Source organism: Mycteria americana, chromosome 1 (assembly GCF_035582795.1).
Source record: "Mycteria americana isolate JAX WOST 10 ecotype Jacksonville Zoo and Gardens chromosome 1, USCA_MyAme_1.0, whole genome shotgun sequence".
NCBI lineage: Eukaryota > Metazoa > Chordata > Aves > Ciconiiformes > Ciconiidae > Mycteria > Mycteria americana.
The window spans coordinates 215,228,956-215,246,350 of NC_134365.1; the positions used below are offsets into that span (position 1 = coordinate 215,228,956).

General features: G+C 36.7%; 1 protein-coding gene across 5 annotated transcripts in view; it reads right to left on the reverse strand.

The window, feature by feature from the left end:
* LOC142404403 (disks large homolog 2) overlaps positions 1-17,395 on the reverse strand; it is an 800,410-nt gene that overhangs the window by 367,528 nt on the left and 415,487 nt on the right. The window lies entirely within an intron of this gene.

Genomic DNA, 17,395 nt, shown 5'->3' on the forward strand with positions numbered 1-17,395 from the left:
ATAACATCAACAGAGTTTATTGAGCTGTAGGTATGAGGAAAGATAAACATATCTTTTTTGGATGATTGTATATTTTTGTACAAAATAGGTGGCATCCATTTTACCTGGCTTTTAAAACATGTTCAGCAGAACATCTTCAATTAGGCTAGGCATGCTACATACCCTCTATATATACTGTACAGAAAGAGGCACTTTTGCATTGCAATTCATCAACATGCAAATTGGTGCAAGTCAAAATGTTTCACATACATTTATCAGTTGCAATCAACCCTCATTTAATAGTTTCTTAGCGCTGGCATGCAATTTATGCTCTAAAATGAGAGAGAAAATTGAGGTAAGAAAGGGTGTTAAAAAGCAAGAAAGAGAAAGAATGAGATCAGAATAACCAGCAGGTCGTTGATGAGGGACTCATCTGTGCTGCAAAACCTGAACCAAACTGCTGTTCTGGAACAGGCACCACTGGGGTTTACATTTCAAAGGAGTGCCTTAATCACCAGGCACACTATCTCTGATCTAATGAATATATAATTGTATATTCAAAGTGGAACAGGTCCAACAGGAGAAAGACACACCTCAGCAAAGCTAGGCATTCATCACAGACAAATCCCTGTTACATACCAGGCAGAGGAGGCATGTCAATCCCATTTTCCCACACCCTGGATAAGTATTTTTATGATGATTGTGAATCCTTTTCCTTTCACTTTACATATTTACCCCAAGAAAACTTGTGAAAGATATCACATTTCTGCCAGTGTGCAGTGGAGGTAAAAAAGAAAAAAAGATACCTCAAAAAAGTTTGTAACATAACATTTCACATCCAACTCCCACCCTGCCATCTGTGATACACAGCCAAAGGTAGAAACAATCAGGAGAAACCATGGCTGGTAACTTGGCTGGCTTTTCTCAAGACTCCTTCTGGAAATTCACTACAAAGATAGTAGGTATTACCCCAAAATATTTAACACAAGGAACCAGCATTATTTGTATTAATACATATTAAATATTTATTTTTCTCTTTTCAGGTTTGTTTAAAATCCTATTCAAAGCACAAGCACAGTCATTTTAAGCATTAAACTTCTCACCATTCCCATGATTTGCATCAACTTAATCTAAAGTCAAACATATATTAATGTATATACCTACAGTACATTGTCCTTATACTGTGTAAAATCCGCAGACTCCATCCTGCATCAGAATTTTATTTCGCATACCTAAGTATACTTGTAGAAATCTACTGCTAATAATGGCAATGTCCTTAAAAAAGTGAGGGGGTGACTGCATTTTCCAGCCGAAATAAGATTTCTCATTAAAATTCTATAGCTAGAAAATAAATTACACATTGTCATTGCAATGTAATCCACTCGTTAGCAAATGTATGTGAAAGATAAAAATCCATCAAGGAAAAATTGTAAGTATCACATGAAATTAGTTTTTAACATCTATTAAGGTTCGTCATCATCTCCAAAGTTATCCAGGGGAGAAAAAAAAAAAATCCATGCAAAAGTTATAGATAGATGTTTGTTATTGAGAAACTAGAGGGATACATATAAACATAATTAAAAGAATCTCTCCACTGAACAGCACTTCATACACAAGAAGCCTGTGGGACATACTATCACAGATTGTAACACAAGAACTGGCCCAAATATCCAGGGCGTGCATACTCTTGTTTTATGCCAAAGCTGACACCCTAGGAAGGATGTAAATTCTGAATAAAAGCAAGAATCACTGAATTAACAAACAGCTTTTAAACAGACAATTGAAATGGCTATTAAAGGTTGGTCTTAAGGGAAAAGGACTTAAAGATATTTGTTTTCTCAGTAATCAGATGTGGTGGGATACCTGAACAGGGAAAGAGGGGACGGCTGTTCTACGTGTATCCATCCATTTCGATGCCTGCCTCAGCTTTCTCTATAGAGCTATGTCACTGCTTTAACAACGTCTGAAATGATACATAGTTTTCGTGTACATCAAGTATACACAAGATTTCAATAAAGTAAAATAAAATCCTTCATTTCTGGTGAAGATTTTTCCTATGATAAGAAATTTGGAAATACGGGGTGGGGCAGGGGGGAAGTGGAACATATCCTGACCCTTTTTTCTTGATTCTTTTTAAATATAAATTTAGGTGGGATGTTTAGCAATACAGCTAGTAACAACTTACAGAACCCTGATGCATATGAATCTCCCCCAGATCTTTTGCTTCCTGCAGTCACTTCCATGAGTAAGGATTTATAAAGTTTAGAAGCATTCTCTCCTACAACACGGAGACAGCCCAAGAGGACAGCAGCACACAATGATGGGCAAGTATTAGCCTGTCCCCTCCATCCATTCAAGATTTAGGAATGTGTCATGGTTTTTGCCTATTCTGAATTATTACAACGATATGCATCAGTACAAAGGGGATAATAAATGTCAATGCATTTAATGATTTAACTCTTTTAAGCCACAGAAATATAAAACTAGAAAAAGAAATTATTTTATAGTTATGTAGTTATACAGAGAGAGTAAATTTTAATTCTGATTAAGAATTCAGTTCAGTGCCATAGAAACATTGTAGTTACTCAATGTTGAGTTAATTTACAAAAATACTAATTCGCAATGTGCATTACAATTAATTTAACAAGTGGCTACAAGGAAGTTCTCTGTAGAATTCAAAATATGCTATCAAAACAACAAATGTAAAAACAATAAGAGGATTTGGAATAATATAAGAGAAACTTCTGAAGCTTTTGAAAATGAATTAAAAGTTTTGCATGCATCTCTACTAGACAAGATTTCAACTTGAGCCTCAAGCCACTGTTAGATCTGTGCCAAAAGCTGCAACACAATACTGAGATTTTAGAGATATAATTTCACATGTAAATCTACATTACAGTAGACAAATTGAATGCTTCAGCACTCAGGTAAAAAATATTTGACTTGACCTTTTCTAACAAGCCTTTTTTTACAAATACCCCATCTTTGAGCCTACACCACCATCACATGTGCCAACACCAAAGACAGAATGGGACGTGTTTGGCATCACTGCCCACCCTTTCTTCTCCCAAAGTATTCAATATTCATTTTGAGACAAGATGCTTACAGAGCTTTGTTTCATTTAGATCCAAATGTTGCTGCAATAGACATTTTAAATTATTTTTCAAAAGTTATTTTCCAGTCACATTTAACAATAATGAACAAAGAGCACTTCGGTAAAACTGAGCAAACACATGTAACTAACCCACTTACTCACTTCACTAAGAAATGCCTTTGTAAAAATTAGTGACTTACAAGAAGTAATTAATGTTTTCCCAGTCTCACCCTGGCTACTCACTATGACTCCTAATTATTAGGAATTTTTTTTTAAACTGCAGCACAAAGATGAAAATCATGATGATAGTTAACAAAAATATTTTCCTTTCAACAAAGTAGCATGACATACTCAGAGTAGCAAGTCAGACTGCTTCATTAGAAGCATTTAGACAACACAGCCAGGAAATCAAGAAAATTTCAAATCTAAACTTAAGTTTGTTCTGCGTTATCTGTGAATCCATATTTGTGTGTGAGTCATCCACAGAGAGTGAACCCACAGCACAGACAGAACAACTGCTATGAATACCACATTTCAAAGTGTACAGTGTTTATCCGCCATCTGTTGTTCAAGATTCCCATAACTATATTTCATAAAACTTTTCAAATTTAAACTTACTGTGTCAACTTATGAAATAATATAAAAGGGTACACTTGTTTTCATTTAATTTAACTGCAAACTTCTCCAAACAGGGCATTAAATCGAAAGGGGGATTATTTTTTGTTGGGTGAATAAAATTGACAGGGAAGAATATGAGCACATGGAAACATGATTAGACCCCTAATTATCTCAAAGAACAATACCCCAGTGAACATATAAGATTTCCTCCAGATTTCATGTCAAGCTCAGTCACTACAAATAGATAAAAAGAATGGCCTTCTTTCTTAGCTTTGCCCAGTATAAAAAATTAAATTTATCTCTATTTAAAGTTGTCACAAAATAGACTCCCTATTGAAAAATAAGAAATTAAGTTAAACTAGTGAGATGTACTGGTTCAGCATTAATGTTATATTTCCAGAAAGCCTCTCCCTTGCCCACCCGCTGAAGATCCAGTAAGCCAGCTTTTCGAAGGAGTCAATCTGAAATGTATAAGCTCATGAGAATGCTTAAATCATTAACAAACAACGTTTCCTAGCAGAAATGGGGCCAGGGAATACTGTACCGCAAAAAATATTTTCAGAGATATAGCACCTTCCATAGCTGTGGCCAAATCTTCAGTGAAATTGCTTAAAGGTATTCCACCTTCAGGAATTAATCCTGTACTTATTTACTCTACTTCTTCTGTCAAGAATAATCATATTGATTTTCCACAGGTAAAAAGATTCTGGATCAGGCTCCTCCACTGAATATCATCTTTCACATACACGGTATCCTACTCTACTCTCTCAGTAGGACAAATTCAAGATTAGTTAGTATTGATCAGTAGCGTACAGTTAGTCTTCAGCTCTGTTTCCCTTTCCTTAATAAGGTCTTCATGAAATTTTTACCTTCTCCCCAGTCATTAGAAAGACCATTGTGTTGACTTAACCAGTCCATTCTTCCTCATCATGCCTGCAACTATTTTAATTTTTTCTCTATAGTAGAGTAATTGACTTCTGCATAATAGTTCTAACACTAAAATCAGAAGATTAGTTCATCTGAGCTTGCTCCTATAATGTCTATTCTCAGAACACTTTCACAGATTATTTTCTAGTCTTTTTTTCCTATAGAGGATGTCTTTTTTTCATTTTATTTAGAAGCTAATATTCCATTTGCCTTTCACTTCCTTCAGCTCTTTTTCAATATCTGATGTCTTACAGAAATCTTATCTGACAACTTATAGAAGTAATTCTATAACTTCAGATTTTTGTTTTGTACTTTGTCCTTCAAATAATACCTAGAAAGACATGCTGTTTCCATGGGGTTCTTTTTGCGTTAGCATTGGTGCAGTTACCTTACAGTTAAAACACATACTCTTGTGAAAGAATGAATCAGTCTTCCGACCAAGTAACCCAAGAAAACAGAATGATTATTTTCCTCTTAAGGTTTAGAAAACTCCTAGTGATTATAATAAAAGTATAAGGCAGTCTATCTTCCAGATGGTACAGCTGACACCAGAATGCATCATATGCACCTACCACTATTCAATGGGATCTTACCTTTTCAGGAAACTTTCCCCTTTGCTCAGCTTCTTTTCAACAGAAGGGAGAGCAGCTTTTAGAGGCTACCCAATGGACTGTCCCTGATGGAGAATAGCTAATGAGATAGGCTATAACACCACGTTCTCTGGCCCTCTTCTCCCAGGACTGCTACTTTTCTCATTATAGGATAAGTTTCCCTCATCCAAAATACTGGGTCACATTCTGCTTTCACAGCTCAAAAGCACGTTGTGAGATCTATTGCTATATTTTATGAGTTTTTCCAGCAGAGGATGGAGAAGCCAACAGGAATGCTGGAGCAGCAGTGGGAATAGCAGGAGGTACCTGAGGTACAAGTGCCTCAGGCACACATCACTGTACTAAGGTGAAAACAGGATGATTAATAGCTCCTAACAAGGTCCAAATGTTGTTCATATCCCATTGGTGTGCCACCAGCAGCAGTGCAGCCACTCAGGCCTAATGTAATCTTGCCCGTTGCTAAAGTAAACCTAGGTATTAACCATTTCTGCAAAGTAAATTAATTTGTTCCATATCTCCTTGCAACACTTCTCTACTCCCTGTTTAGTCTTGCTCTTTGCTCAACTCTGTAGTATCACTATTTCAATTCTATGACCTTACAATTCTTTCTTCATATTTCCTTTAAAAAAACAAAACAAACTTATTTTTCTGCTTTCTTGAGTATTTTTCAGCATTTCATTAACATATTTTCCTTTTCTCTAACTCTCTAGTAAGTCCTGTGATTACTCTTTTTTAGGTTTCTTATTTTGTCTGATATTGACTTTAATGTATTCAAGCTTTCTTGTAGCGTCCAAATAATGTAAGAAATTGCATTCCCTGTATAATTAAATCTAACAGAAATCTAAGGGAACCTAACACCAAGACTAGTTAATCAGCACTTGAAATGCTGCAAAGTAAACTATAATATAAGAAAAAAGCTAAGTTTTAGAGTCTTAGGTTTAATAAATATTCAGTGAAAATGTCTGTATGTCTTTTTACTTTGGACAACTAGTGGTTACACTGCCTTATACAAACATACACTTAAAACCATATCCATAAAATTTCCCAAGAGAGAATTCTTATTCTTTCCTGCAAAGGGAATTTTTTCCCCAAAGTAGGTCACATGCTGAATATCAGATGCTGCACACTGTTGAACTGATTAGACGAGGTAAAGAGGGACAAAGAGGACATTTATGAACACACAGGCACACTAGGAGAGGGGAAGTGAACTTGTAAGAAGCCTGGGGAAGTCTTTGGGAAGCTGAATAAAGCAAATAAGAAGGTGAGAGTGGGCAGGAGGTGGGGAGGAGATCGTGTCTCTTGATGAGAGGGCAGGAAGCTGAGAGAAGAGGATGAAGAATGTAATTCTCAGTGCTAGAAGGGTTCGTAGTGGTTTTTCTTTGGAGGAAAAAGCAAGCCTCAGAGTAGCCAGACCACAAAACCCCACTTCTATTTGAGGCTTCTGGGTGATGCTATGAGCATTAACATTTATAAAGTGATAGTCATTAATAAGTGGTAACTTGGTGTAACAACAGACAAGCCAAGAACTAGCCTCCTGTGGAAGCCACACTACCTTCACTTAACCAATTTGATCCTTAAATAGCAGGGATATTGACAAAGAAAAACTGAAGCAATCCTGAAAACTTGTGCTGATATTGCCTTTGCTTCTGTGTCTTTCACCAAAGGAGGAACATAGTAATTTGACATCATCAGCAGCATTTAAATAACATGAAATAAAACAAACTGGGGAGAGAGGGACAGCATAAGAGAGAGAAAAAAAGCAGTATTTACTTTCTGTTTGACGGCTAGGTATGAGATGGGAAGAAACAAAAATTCTGTCTACAGGAGTTCAGTAATTCTTAGGAAACGGTTGAAATTTGAAGGAAGAACTGCATAGTATTCTTACTGCTGGTTGGAGTCAAAACCATCTTTTGAGCTATGATATATACAGAACAGCTGATGATAATGAGATAATAAACAGAGATGAATATAGAGAATACCTTTTTTTTTTTTTTAACTTGACTAGAATGGCATTAGGCTACAATTAGTATTAGAAAAACCTCCTGACAAGATTCAGCAAAAATTAGAATAGATAAAATTTGAAATTTATGGTCAAGGGGAAATTCTATTCTCTAAGGAAATTACTCTCAGGTCAAATCAGCAGAAAAAATATTTCTGATCTAACAAAATGGCAAATATAATTAATTTAAAATATTTTTGTAAGAGGTATCATAGACAAAGTTTTATAAAACGTTCCCCTTGGAAAACTCTTCTTTACAAAAGCATCTTGGAGATCTCTCTTACAAGTGCACAGAAAGATATGGTCTTGTCTTTCTCAACTTATTACATCAAGAACTCCTTTTTGTTTGAACCATTACTCAACAGAAACAGGGTGAAACTTAGGAACACAGTTGGCAAATGAGAGAAAGCACACAATCAAACCTGTAAAAACTTGTCTGTATAAAAATGACTTGCAATATATTTATATAACAAAATAAACTTATAATTAAATGCCAGCCAAACTCATCTTCCCCTGAAGCCATCATTAATTTCATGTAATTTAGTACACTTGCTGCTGCATGTTTACCAATGTTTTCAGAATTTCTTAAAATATGCATGATCTGAAGTTGCTAATTGGCGAGTGAAAGGCTTTTCTTTCATCACTTATTGACTACATTCTTGTCCTGAACTGATTCTAATTAAGGGAGGGCTTAGCATGGTACCTCCATGACCTGTGCTGTAGCCGTCAGGTAAAACTGTTCTGGATGGGTAATTTTGTTATTGTCTTTCCTGTTTCATAGTGGTCCCAATTTTGTTGCTGCACGTACATTGCTTACTGTTTTAATTACAGTTTTCAGCATACACTGCAACAAGTACTAGAAGTCATGAATCATGAGTAATACGGATATGCTCGAACTCCCCCCTAAGCTTGGAAAGGTAGAGGGGCCCCGCACCCTTATTGCCTAAATTCAGGTTCCTGCAGCCTTCCACGATGTCCATCTGTATGTCCTGCTTTCCTTTATTTTGTAACATCACTGCATGGAAGAGCTCTTTGGGGAAGGAAAGAGAAAGGTTCATGGAGCTGGGATGCAACCAGACATACTTGGGAGCTTTCCTGCCTACCCTAATTTAAATGTAGCTTATTCTGTTAAGTGCTGTGCAAACACAGATCCCAAACAACCTTAAAGTTTACACTCTAAGTGTAAGAAGATGCACAGAATATTGGTGGTACAAACAAACAGATGGGTGAACACAAGGAACCAGTGAGATGTGCTATTCAGCAAGTGATGCCAAACAAGAAGTTGGAAGAGCACAACAACGCGGCTCTGTTTTGGTAGAAGTGGGGAAAAGAGCTGTCAGTAATTTCCAGGATAATCAACTTGTTCTTATTAATACTTAACACCACATTTTAGGCCATTTCTTCACAAACATCCTCTCCTCATGGACGTCATATCTTGCACGAAAACATGCAGAATTAAATACTCACCCTGCATAAATCAGCAGATGTGAGCTTTGACTCTTCTCCCTGTCTTCCCCACTACCTCTTCCAGCCTCGCCTGGTGCACAGTGAACACCCTGGGCTCTGACACTGCTGTGGCCCCACAGTAGTGCGCTGCACTGAGCTGTGTGCTAAAACTGCATAACTTCATATTTTTAAGAGCTATAAGGATCTGTTCAAGCTAGGGAGCTCCAAATTTGACATTTTGCAATATCTGAATGCTGATATGTGGTGACTTATCTGCTTGGAATTAAGGGGAAAAAAAAAAGAGAAACAAAAAAACAAATAAGATTCACCAAAAAGCTCTATGAGCTAAGCGGTGAATTTGAAATAAAATGAAATAAAATTCTACTCACATGAAGTAGAACTTTTAAATGAACTGAAGAGGATAAGAACTAAGGAAAACTACCCTACTCCCACTGAAATTAGGGGTGTTTTGAACTACTTTAATAAAATTCTGGGCATACAGAAGATTTCCATTATTTTTAGCATTGGAGATGGTAGTGATGAGTGATACAACGAATGGAAGAATTTTGTTTTGCCAGGTCAAGGACAAATCATTGACACAGAGTGCATAGTGAGAGGTGTGAAATATGCCTCAAAAATAAATAATATGTAGTTGCAGAAAGCACAATTCAGACTATTAGTTTCCTATTTGCCTTTTCAGGAGAGAAGAATGATCAATGACAAAGATGGATTAGATCCCTTGCTCTCATTCCAGGTGAGGACTGGAGAGAAAGTAAGCGGATTCTTCGATTGTAGCTAAACTTACACAAATGAAAACTAGAAAGAAAAATAAATCATGTTTCTGTTCATCCAGTGAAAGCATTTGAAGGAAGAAGCATGCCCTTTTGATGATCTCCTCCTCTATACTTGGCAAGGGACATTTGTTTTCATTATTTGATAAAGCTACTTCAGGGATAAATTTCCCTCTTCTCAAGTCCATTAATAACTATTTAGAAAAATAACATGAACTGAAAAGCCCAGATCTAGTACCTGCATGGCATGAAGAAAACTAGTTAAATCAGAGCTATCATATCTTCTCCAATTTAAGAAACAATAGCAGAATCAGAACAATAGTGAAACAATAGTGAAATACTGCAAAACTACAGTCACCGTAGTTCTGTGAAACCTAGTCAACTATACTTAAATGAATCCAGTGTTAAGAGGGTTCTGGGACTTTATTTCAGATGCCCCAAGCCTGTCCGTGTTTAAGAGGCATTTGGACAATGCCCTTAACAACATGCTTTAACTTGGTCAGCCCTGAATTGGTCAGGCAGTTGGACTAGATGATCCTTGTAGGTCCCTTCCAACTGAAATAGTCCTACTCTATTCTGTTCTGTTCTGTTTCTCAGTTGTATTGTGCTAACTCCAGGAACACTAGTCACGAAACAGAACTTGATTATCCTAGCACTTTACAAACACAGAATAAGATTACACTTTCAAGTTGCGGAGAGTAGCATAATATAACTTTGGAAAACAGGTACGGCTACAGTTTGATACACCTATGCTGCCTTTCAGCACAGTCCTGAGCTGGTGGGGCTGTGTTAACCACAACACTCAGAAACAGTCCTCATGCACCAGAAGCTCTCTCCTCTCCTTACTTCAACGCTAGTGGCATATTATATTGCCTCATTGTTCAGTTGTGCTGTATGGGCAAGGGCAGCTGAAGTTATAAATGCATAATCCAACCACCTGCTCAGGTGACAGAAAGCACGACTGTGGTTCCACATAGCCTGAGGAGGAACGTAGAGGATGCTTTAATGCATCTGGAGCAGGTGTAGGTTCGAAATCACAGTCTAGCCCTGGAGCACCAATTTACTATATGACGCATTCTGCATGCAAATGAGGATTTGATCTGTCCTGTTTATCTGTCTAGATAGGTTTTAAAATCAGGAATCTTGCAGTGTTGTCTATGAGCACATTCCTCAGAATCACAGGAAAAGAAGTCCTGGGTTTCTGAGTTGAGCCCTGCGGCTGCTGCAGACAACTGTATAAAGTAATCCCTTTCATAAGCTGGTCAAGCTCTATTTCAAAAATTATTCTTACTGGAAGGCTATACCACAAAGTCAGTGTTAGGAGGGACGCTTAATGGCTTTGAAGGTTAGTAACTCTGTTCAATTTTCAGCCTAAATTTATACATGGCCAATTCAGACTCATTTGTTATTCTATCAACAATTTCCTTTGATCTACCTAATTATCTTCCCTCTCTGTTTTTTACCCTCAAATGTATTTACAAATGGCAATCATTTCTCCTCTCAGCCTTTGCTTTTCTAGACTTAATGGGACAAGTTTTTAGACCCTTCTTAGAAGCCAGCCTATTACCTACACTATTCTAGTAGCCATTTCCTGAACCTATCTTCATTTAAATTCATTTTGTTTAACTCAGGAAACCAGACACAAATGCAATATTCCAATATACCTAATGATACTTTGGCACATAGCTTTAATATCTTTTCATATCTACAGGAAATACTTCCTTTGATATTGCTAAGCCTGCACATCTTTTTCAGTTTGTCTTATTTTACAACTACTTAACATTAGTTTGCTTGTACAAAACTACTTCATGAAAATCTTTTTCACTTCTGTCAGTTAATGAGCTTTAGTTATATAGCATAAGTTCTTGTTCTTAGTCACAGGTACTTAACATACCACTTGGTATGATTAAATTTAATTACTTTTCTTTTACGTCAGTTCTTGAGATTACCCACTGATCTCGTTAGGATACTTACAACCTCCCCATACTGAAAACTCTTCCCAACACTGTGGCATTTCAATGACATACAGAGTATGTCAAGTAGAAACATTTTGTGCTAAGATAATTATTAAATAGAATGCATCTCAAGAACCATCCTAGAGGACTCATCTAATATTCTTCCAACCTGCCAGTTACGTCTTCAGAGCAATCCCTGCCATCTCCTATAAACACAGGTACTACCCATTTCACAGCTTTTTTACTAATCCCCACATTCTCCAGCATAATGCTTACTATGTTTCAGCCAAGAAAGGGAACATAGACTTTCTTTTCCTAGGAAGTCAGTTACAAAAAGGCTATCAAATTAGTCTGGTACGATCTAGCTTTGCTAAATTGTGTTGAATTTTATCAAATTTTCCATTTATTTCATGACCTAAATATGAAAGAACATTCAAAGCTGTTCTAAGTTTAGCATGCTATTTAGCTGAAATTACAGGTTACAACATATTTTCTCTTTCCCCATTACATGAACTTGCTATATTCTGCTTCAAATGTGTGACCACTGACTTGATGGATGTGTTAAAAACTTTATTTAGTTTATTTAAAATTCAGAAAAGAGATCACCTGCCCTCCCACAACTTAAATGCATTTTGGGCTCTTGAAGTTTTCCTTGCTCATACATTCTATCTCTAAACAATTTGCTATTTTGCCTTTCATCCATATTCAAAATGATGGTCCTTAAGAAATACGGAGTCAAAGTACTAGTTTGAAGATGGTGCAAAACCAATCACTATTTTATCTCACTAGATAGTGCTCCAAAACTTATTCCCTATTCTTTTTCTATTTAGAAAAGAAATTTGTAATGATGTCCTTTTATTTTTTTAGCAAGGTCTATTTCAGCTTGACCGTTGCCAATTCTCACTTCTCTCTAAAATACTGACCTCTCAGATGTACTTTTTGCCACAGACCAATCCTTTTTTCTACTCTTAATATTCTTTCAGAAGTATCTTTTCCTCCACTTAAGGCCCAGGATCCTTCCTTACAGCTTTTTTCCCCACTAAGTTGCAAAACTCATTCAAAGTCTTCGAAAGTCTTCTCCATTTCCAGTGTTTACCTCTGCAACTTAGCTCAATAACTGGTTCCTTTGGTTTCTTAAGGTTCTCCCTTTATACACTGAGAAACTCAATTAAAACATTTTCTTTTAATTTAAACAATTGATTTGATAGGACTTGGTCCTAAGTTCTTTGCTAAATTCAGATCTTCTATGAGATCTTTATTAGTGAGATCTAAAATATTACCCTTTCTTTCTGTTTCAGTCACTATCTGGTAAAGAAATATATTGGCTATGAAATCAAGGGATACCTAGTATCTGTTATTAGCACCACTTGTCCTCCAGATAGAGAACTTATGTCTCTTGTTATTGTTCATTCCCCAGCATTACTTTTCTCAGTAACCAGAAATACTACAATTGAAACAACCATCACCAAATTCAGCTAGAATAGGGGGAGATCAATAAGCAAAGTCATGATGATACAGTTGAGAAAATAATTACTATACTAGCATCAGTCTGAGTATTTTTAAAGATCAATAACACACTAGAAACAGGCTAAGATGAGTGCATAAAAGCGAAATATCCCCATGGGCCATTTTCCCTATTGCATGTGTACAAAATTATTAAATTTAATATTTATAATATATTTGCATAGAAACATGAAAAATACACAAATAATGATATTGTTGATTGGAACACAAAATCAACATAGAACAAAGCCACTGCCTGCTGTGGTTTCTGTGAGCTCTTCACCCTGCAGATATTAGGCTGAAGGATTTTAAAAATCTTTTTTACTTGTTTGCATTTATGAAACTACATCTATCAGCTCTATCAGCAGACTAAGTAAGGCAATTAGCCTATATCACCCTCTTCATTAGGGCCAGATCCAAAACCCATTAGTGACTGTGAAGAGCCTCCTATTGACTTCATGAGGCTTTGGATCAGTTTATGAGTGCGTGCCTAAAGCAAGATGAACATGCCATCTGTTATTTTCTCTGATGGTCCGATTTCTATTCTCTACCTATTCCTTTAGAATTTCTGGTGGGTGCCTTTTCCATTTTTCATTTTTTGCATTTTCTTTTTTACCAACTACAATAACATTCTCTTCTTCACTACCTCTGTAAGTTAAAAAGTACAGGATGCTGCCCTTTCTCTATCTTCTCTTCATAATATTTTCAGGTTATAGCTTGTTTTCTTTTTGTTTGTTAAATAGGCACATACTACTGTATGATATCAAGCAAACAACAACACACTCTTCTCTCTTACAAATATGAGAGGACACTGGTTTTGGTTAGCATAAAAACCAACAAAAAATTGGCTGAATTTGGTCAGTCTGAAGGTTTAACAGAAGTGCTATTTAATTCTATTCTAAACAATACTGCTGCTTCAGTAGGCTTTTTTTAAGGAAACTTCATTGCTAAGTGCTTTACTATTTAACTGATACATTACAAAGATAAAAGGAATGAGAGAGCAAATAAATGAAAAAAGAAGAAAGGAAAGGAAATTTACAGGCGCTTCTGTATGCCTTATGACACTAGAACAAAATAATTGGAAAGAATGGTTTCTCCATACATTTAAGTTTGCATACTGCTTTAAATTATTCACTGGGTTAATGTCTACTTTCTCAATATCTCCAGAACAATGAACTGTTTTCTCAAACAATTTACTGCTTCAACAAAATGATTTAGGAGTGACTTACTTTTTCACTCAGTCTTGCCTGTGTCGAATGCCTTCCAACTTGCTTCCCAGCAACAGTACAACAATTCAGACTCTACTTTGCAGCATAGAGATGTTCACCCAAAAACCACAAGAAAAAACTTGTAAAATCAGCTCCTGTTTCCTGCAGTAGTCTCTTCAAATTGATGTTGACACCATTCTTGCCACTGATCAATTAAATGACAAATGTCTAATGACTGGGTTTTCCACAGTATGATTGTTAGAGGTCCCAAATGTTGTGTGATGGGGATATACTGCCCTTTCTTACATCCAAAGAGAACTCGTATGTATGCTTTCCTTGCAGCACTTTTGTTTTGAAGCATACACCGTTGTCTATGATGCAAACACTGTGATGTTCAAATCCCCGAAATGCTTTGCAGTGCACTTTTCAAAGGACTTGCTGTTGCAGGAGAGGCTTGGATCAGTTGGTCTGATCAATGCAACAACTCATATAATTTCCCAAAAGTGCTTTGGATACTGTCAGAAACTCTGAAAATTAATCTGAATGGAGTCTCCCAGATGTGTTCAGGTTAGAAATGTCAAAAAAAGACTTAAATCCATCTGTTAAAATTTCCGGCAAGATTTGTCTAGCTGGTACTACTGTATCCTAGCAATAGTGCAAATGAGGATTCTCTTATTTAGAAATGAAAACAAAGCCATACTCCTTACTCTCCATCAGACCAGGAGTCAGTAAATCAAGTATCATAAGTAGAATCCCGAATAACAATTTTAGCAAATCTTTGGAGTACTAAAAAAACCCAGCACTTCAAGAAGAGAGAATCCATTGCAGCTGGAAATAGAATGAGACCTGAGATCCAGTTTTCTACCCACTCACTGAGCTCGCACCTGATGTTGTCTCTGGATTTTGGATTGGAACTTTTTAAAATGCAAAATGTCCTAGTAGTCCCTTAAAACAATTGCCAGCCTCCCTGGGAAGCTGAACATCCTTGGGCCACAGAAACAAGTTCACTCTAATCTATTGCCTTCCTGGCCCTGATAACCAATTCGCGACTCCACAGTAGCTTTTCTTTCCTCTTGCTCCTTTGAAAGGAAGACTTAAACATCTCCATACCATTTGGATGCAAATTGCCTGGGGACTAAAGTGTTTTCTTAGGAAATCAAAGAGATCTTAATCACCCATGTCTCCACCTGAATGGTGGGTTACGAACAGCTAGGCAGCTACCACATGTCTTTTCTTCCCTCCCTCTTGAATGAGCAGGTTCAGAGTGCCTCTGTGAAATCAAACTTCTTAAGTGACTCAAACCCAGAAACATCATGTTCATGAATCTCGTATGGTGCCAGCTGAAAGACAAGTGGTGATCTATGAGCAGCAGCACTTCCAGGAAAGCACGAGAGTGGTCACCAGCATCAGCGACAGCACATTCTGAAATGCATGCAGACCCTGTGGTACCTAAATTACTAAACACTTTAGAGTTGGAAGCCTGCATTTCATCTATGTGGCTGTTTTGGCCATCTAAGTCCCTTTATGGATCTGAGCCACAAATACCACCTTTCTCCCCAGTGTGGAGAAGATAAATGCATTATTATATTATCCAGGTGAATGACTGCTTTTCTTGGAGGACTGATTAAATATCCTATCCACATAAATAGCATCCTCTAAGGCAAAACTTTGAGATGCTTTATATCCAACTATGACTCTTACCACTACCTTTTGTTCAAAGAAGTAACAGCTTTTCTGCTAATGTGGCTCTGACAGTTATTTACAAGGCAAGCATGTGCAGGATAAACAGATGCTCTGGAGTCCTTCATTTTTTTGGAACACCTAATTGAGAAAACAACACACACTAATCCTGAGAACCAATTTACCAGGTGTCTTCATGGATGCCTGACTTTGCTCTTTACTTATTATTAAAGTTATTTATATAGTCAATTCTTAGACCATAACATCTTCAAAAATTTTATTTTTTTCCCAAGATAAGAAGGAAAGAAAGCAATTATCACCAGATTTTGAAGACCTCTGAAAGCTAGGGCATCAGTAAGATAACGGCAAAAGCAAAACAAAATAAACACACTCATTGGAAATGGAAAAAATATAGGAAAATATTGCATTTGCTTTTTGATGTCATTTTCCAGGCTACCCCTGTTTGCACATTGTCCCTAAGTTTTTGTTACTCTAAATTTTCAAGAAGGAGAGAGGATTTGAGGCCATTGAGATTTTGATAAAAGTTATAATAATGTTTACAGTTCTAGTTCCATTTTTGACTTAAGCTTTAAAAATGTTGGTTTGCCATTCAGTTTCTCAACAAAACCTTTCTCTCTCATAGGCTGCAGATCTCTCTGCAGTCTAAAATTCACCTGCAACTAAACCCACCTGGCTTGGAGCTTTTTTGCTCCCCCGTTTTCAAGCTCCTATCAACCTCTTTATGACTTATTTTTTCACTGTACACCTGACCACTAGGGCTTTTTGTGGTTTTTTTTGGACATGGTTATACTTTGAACGTATTGCTATGGAAAGAACCTCAAACTAACATTGACTCTGCTGTGTACAGTGGGGTATATTGACTCTAATTTAGCATCACAGTCCTGTCAGTGTATTGTTGGACACGTTCCTCATGAGAAATAGTTAATGTGGTTGTGCTCCCTTTAGTGCAGCTGGCTCCAGGATCCAGCTTGGACGCTGCACTGTGCCTCATTATTCACTTTGACTTGTGCATTTTTCATACATACACTCTGTTTTCCAGTGAACCAAGAGCTTTTGTATTTATAAATCACTTTTGCTAGTTAACCATGGTATCTAGAGAGTAGATTTACCTGAGAAAATACAATACAAGCAAAATGCTTGTTAAGCATAGCAGAATAATATAACAGCAATGAAAAACTGACAATTTCCAAAGCATATATTTGTGTCCCCTAACAGCTGTTATTGTTTTTATTTCCACTTCAGGTAGGCTGCTTTTGTCTAACGTTTATTCCTGTTTTAAAATTTTCTTTTTTTCAAGTGTGTGTTATTTCAACCACTTTTTCCTGGCAATTGTTTTCGAGGAGCATGTATTTTTCACAAATACATTACTTTCTCTTTAGTCTTATTGGGGTTTTTCTCTATGCCTCCTCCACTATATTATAAGCAAATTTGAACAACCTGGAGACTATTTTTCCTGAAGGTTTCAAAAATCTTATAAAAAAATCACTTTGGCCATACAGAGTTCAGTCTCCATTTATGGAAGACTGGTTTCCAGTGAAGACACTCTGATATATCATCTGGTAA